Source organism: Desmodus rotundus, chromosome 11 (genome assembly GCF_022682495.2).
Source record: "Desmodus rotundus isolate HL8 chromosome 11, HLdesRot8A.1, whole genome shotgun sequence".
In the NCBI taxonomy this organism is placed as follows: Eukaryota; Metazoa; Chordata; class Mammalia; order Chiroptera; family Phyllostomidae; genus Desmodus; species Desmodus rotundus.
Window position 1 is genome coordinate 18,244,291 of NC_071397.1, and position 5,496 is coordinate 18,249,786.

Consider the following 5,496-nt stretch of genomic DNA (forward strand, 5'->3'; position numbering starts at 1 on the left):
GAATTCTTCCGAAGGAGAAGCCTATTTAACACAGGGAAACTCACACAAAAGACTGTCAGTATAGGAGTAATGATTGAACGCTGATAGCTTAAAACGTAAAAACAGCACAGTGAACGTGGCAGAGACTTGATTTAAACCATGTGCCTTTGTCCCGAGTATTTATAGTAGCAAAGAGGTTTCTATGCAACTGCGGAAGCCCCTTCTTTCTCTTTAAATGTGTTTATTTTCTTCCATTCTAATTTACTTAAAGGATGACATCTCCAATATTGGATAGAATACTAGATAAAAATATTTAAGGGTTTAAAGGCATGTTATGGGGACTGAGAGTGGAGGTGGGGAAGAGGGAAGCAATAGACCAGTGGTGACCTCACTTAGAATCTCTATCTACTCACAGGCGACTTCCCAGGTCGAAACTTAAGCCATGAGGCAGACATCTCCCTCTGGGGCTGATAGAACTAACAGGAGACTCTGGAAAGGACATTGACTAAGAATTTGTCAACAAGCATGTGGTGAGTAAATGCATGAATGCTTCAGCCTTTCCCTCCACTCTCACACGCCCTTGGCCACTGTCCCTGGAGCACCCCATACTCCTGCAGCAACGAGCTGCCTGCTATTTCCCAGTCATCATGCTTCCTCTTGCTGTAGCTCCTGGCTGCCTTATCTCCCCATGCAGCCTGGCAAGTTCCTACTCAACCTTCAAGTCCTGACTCAAGCTCCATGCTCTGGCAATACTTTACACATGTATATAATGTTTAATGGCACAAATTGTCTTGCCGTTCTCCCAACTCAAGTGCCTGAACCATGTATTTTAATCACTGCAGCTCAGCAACTGGCTTGGTGCCTGACACATCACAGGTGTTCAGTGAGTGGCCACTGAAGCACCCTAGGCTATTTGATGTTTCCAGTGCTTTCCAAATCAGGTATGTATTATGTCCCCGGAGGATAATCTCTTCTGCAATTCTTCGCTTCTCTGCCTGCCTTCCCGAGAACACACAAGCTCACCCTGGCCCAGAACTGATCAAGCAGCAAGAGGAGTAAGACAGTTCTGGGTACTGGGGTTAAGAGAGGGAGAGAAAACCATTCAAAGAAGTTTGGCTGCGGATGACATCGCCAGGTCTCCCTGTGGGAAAGAAACATCATCAGTTAGAGAGAGCAACGTTTTAAAGTGGAAAGGAAGGTCATTGTGATAGTCCAAAAAATGATCGTAGATTATTGCTGATATTAAGTAGGATTGGGGCAGTGGGAACAGAGAGTTAGAGATACATATTATTTATTTCAGATGGCAATGATAGGATTTGGTGGCTGACTAAAAACGGCACAAAGACTGCGAGAAGTCTAGGACGATTCTAAGGTAGTTAGCTCGGCAAGCTCTGTGTCCGTCAGTACAATGGGGGAACATAGGAAGATTAGGTCCAGCAGAAGGGAAAACGGCCCTGCGTTCAGCGCTGCTTTTATTGTAAATGCGGAACCTGTGGATCATCCAGAAGATACATATCAAATAGTAGACAGTTCTGGGGCTTAGCAGAGCAATCTGGACTGAAGATATACATTTCAGAGTCATTAGCAAGCAAGTGGTAGTTGAAGTTCAGGCTATGACTTATTTTGCCCAAGGATACTGTACAGAGCAGAGGTTCTGTGGAGCTGGGGTAGGAATGGGTTACATGGGAGGTTCCCTACCTGAAAATGTCAGGGAACTGAATTAAATTACATGCTTTCCCTTGCTAAATGTGTGGCAGCAGTTTTAAAGCAGTGAGAATTATTGAGAGTGCAGCATCCTCCCTCTGCGGGTGACTGTGCACCACGTGAAAATATCCGTGTGTGTCTGGTACAACCTCCCATCTTGTGAACCACGGTGGAATATGCAATACTTCTAGAACACTGGACAGCCTATTTACATGTTTGACTTTCCTGATAGATTCTGCTCCATTTGAGGGCAGGGATTTTATCTTGCTCAAATCTACATTTCATGCTTAGCATGGTGCCTGGCACACAGGTATTCAAATGTTTTGAGTCAAATGATCTCATTTATTGTTGCTTTCATGAGGTGTGGCTTGTCGCTGACATTTTAAATGTGAGAAAAGAGGTCTCACAAGATTGAGCAAGCTGATCAAGTCAGGCAGCTAACGAGTGGCTCAGCAGACACCCTGCCCCAGCGTCAACCAGCTTTCTTCCCTACAGCGCATGGCCTCTTCTCATTCCTAAATCGGCTGCCAGCACGGTAGGAAGATAATTTAGCAAGAGCAACGGGCTGTAGCAGTGTGTGGAAGACCTTGCTGAATTAAACTCAAAGGAGTTTCAGCTAAGATTTGTGCAGCTTGCCTTCTCACTTTGGACTTCTTGAAACGTCAAGTGAAAGAGCATGAAGAAAGGGCAATTTCATACTGGACTCACTGAAGAGAAACACTCAGCCTAGATGGGAACATAGATGAAATGACTAACTGAAGGAGAAGTGTGTGTGTCATAACTCTTGATAAGCCTCACCCCTTTTATCTGATTAAAAAAAAAAGAGTTTGTGTTCACATGCTTCTTGAATGAATAATACAATTTTTTTTTCAAACAGGAAATTTAAAACTGCTGCTTTTAAAAATTCTCCTGTATGAAAAATTTGATATGTGGATGCTGTATTTAATATAGAAAATATACGCTAAGAAAAAAAAGAGAGAATGCCAAGGAACCAAGTTGGGGCTAGAGAGGAAATGCTATGATTGAAAAGCCTTGTAAGGAGCAGTACAGAAACTTCCTCCTCTGAATTAACAGTCCCTGACTTGTAAATACCTCGCACCTGCAAGATACCTTTGGTTCTCAGCTGGCCAGAGCCCCTCCAGGAAAGCAGGTAGGGAAAACCGGGCAGCTTCCGGAGAGCCTCTGGGTCTCAGGTGGTGAAAGGAAGACCTTGAAGAGCCACACAAGTGGAGGAGCTATCTCGCTGAGTGTATTCTCATGAACGGTGATTCCAACTGGAGATTTGTCCTTGAGAAATAAGCTTCAGTTAGGAAGAGGTACAAAATACCAGGAGGGGAAAGGGCCAGCAGTTAGTCAAAATTGATTGGAATTAGTACAATCAATCAGTTTGCTTCTATCAAATAGTAGTACCTCCCAAGGCAAGGGGGTTGGTTGGGGAGCGTGACCCACCTACCTGCTACTCCAAGTTAGAGAACATGGGTCCACTTAATGCCACCTAAGGATCTAAAAGACAGAATATGGGGCAGGGCAGGGATACACAAAGACAGATGGGTGCCAAAGATCAAATTGCCAATATAAAAATACGTACTAAGGGGCTGACTGTGCACCAGGAAAGGGGAAGGGATTCTTTCTCTTCTATTACAGACCTGGAAGCCTTCCCTGAGCTTCCTCTACTTGAACTACTCAGGACTTCAGGGCTCTTTGCTGACCTTCTGTCTATAATGGCTATTTTCGTAGCTATCTGTCTTGACTCTTTGATTTAAGCCCATTAGAGGGAAATAACACATTAATCAAACATATTGGCTACCTTAAAATTGTTATTTCATTTCAATCTTATTATAATCCTATATGGCAAGAACGATGATCATGTCCAGGAAACGAAAGCTTAGAGAGTGAAATGTTTCTTGTTCATATTCAAATTCAAATTCAAATCTGTCTAAATCCAAAATCTCCCTCCAGAGACAGCCTGCCTCTCATGAGGCCCAGAATCATGCTTTACACATTGTTTTCCCTCCAGAGTACCTAGCGTGGTATCTTGCATTTGGTAAGTGCTCTACACATCAATTTATTCCACTGATTTTGAGGTTGTCAATCTTTGTCTGAGGATGTCAATATTTATTGAACTGACCTCAGGGTATTAACTGAGAACATAAGCTATTCGGGACCAGATACAAACCCTGTCTTCCTTCTCAGAATCTCCCAACTGCTTCCTAAACACACACACCTACATTCCATTCCACTCCAGGTCTGGATGAAAGGCCACACTTCAGGACATTAGAGCTGGCTTCCTGGGAGAATCTGAAGAGCCGAGGAGGCAACACTGAGATGTGGATTAATTAAGACCCCATGAGATGAAGCTCAATCAAGGGTAAGTGGGAGAGAGGAGGGAGCCAGGCAGATAAACTCAATCCTTTCTCTTTGGAGAAAGTCCTTAACGCCAGAGAATAGAACCGTGCTCAGCAAAGTGCTGCACTTTCTGCGTTAATGGGGAAGTGATTGCCAGCGGGGCAACTCTGCTTCCCACGGCCTCGCACTTTCCCTGTCTCACTTCCTTACATCCTCACCTGCTCTGTCCTGGGCTTGCACTTTCCAAATAAAGGAGAGAAGGAATAAAGAGAGACGTTATCACCATACTAGGACTAATCCAAGAAACTCTAACAAACATGTACTTATATGTACCTAGCAACAGAGACATAAAATACTTACAAAGGAAAAAAAAGGATGCACACGTAGAGATTGGCAAACTAAATCACATGGGAGATTTTAATATACCTCTGAGAAGCTGATAGAAAGATTTCAATAATCCTTCCTTTGAAGGTGATAGGTCAAGAAAAAAAAGAGTCTATACCAGATTTAAGTGAGAAAATGATGCAAAATATCTTTGAAAACCCCAAAGAGCCTGGAATCCTATTAAACAATCTTAACATAATTTCTACAGAAATATAGGGGGGTTAAAAAAAAGACCACACTTTAGGCCATGAGAACTTTCTAAGTAAAGGAGAACTCAGTCCTCAAAGTCAGGGTGTACACTCTGGCACCTCTGCTTCCCTGGCCCCAGGCTCAGGATTCACTCTCCAAGTAAAAATTCCCAAGGAAACAAAACTGCTGGTCAGAGCCCACACGGTGCTGTCAGAGGAGAAGGTGGGCTGTTGAAGACCTGGGGTCTTTGCCCCGGCCTCCCACTCCTTTAACTGTCTCCGTGTGATAAATCTCTACTTTCCAAGCAGAGTTAACTCCAAGTGCCCTGTGAGAAAGTCATCTGATGCTAATGCTTTTCCTGAGTTTTGCATTTGAGATTCTTGGTGGTCTTTTAAGAGTGAGTAAGCAAAAAATTTTACTGTGTCACAATCTCTCTCCTCTACTATATATTTTGTTAGTGATATTCTGAATTCCTTTCTCTCATTGGAAGTTTTCCAATCACATGTTAATTTTAAAATATACTTTATTTTTTCTCATTATAAAAGCAATACCTATTCATTGTAGAAAATTTAATTGAGAAAAGCAGAAAGAAAAAAAATAAAATTCATTCCTAACCTACCATTCATTTTCACATTTTTTTCTTTACCCCTGTGATGACGTTTTAAAGTTTACTGACTAGATTTTCCTGAGGTTCTTAGGCCTGGCCTTTTCCTGCACCCACTGTCCTTTCTTTCTGTCCTTTTCCTCGTGTCCTCCTCCCCCCATTTCTTTTACATATGCCGATTCAGGACTAAATAACAAATAGCATGCCAAAATTCCACATGTAGGTGTAATGGGTCCACAGTGAGGACACACATTTGTCCATCAGATCTGTTATTAAAGATAAATACTAGC

The 5,496-nt window shown here is 42.7% G+C and overlaps 1 long non-coding RNA gene across 1 annotated transcript; it reads left to right on the forward strand.

The window, feature by feature from the left end:
- Positions 1 to 400: 400 nt before the first annotated feature.
- Positions 401 to 4,044, forward strand: LOC123479480 (uncharacterized). The gene is made up of 3 exons (XR_006655111.3): positions 401 to 509; positions 822 to 920; positions 3,929 to 4,044. It is a non-coding gene; the product is annotated as an uncharacterized lncRNA (long non-coding RNA).
- Positions 4,045 to 5,496: the final 1,452 nt, after the last annotated feature.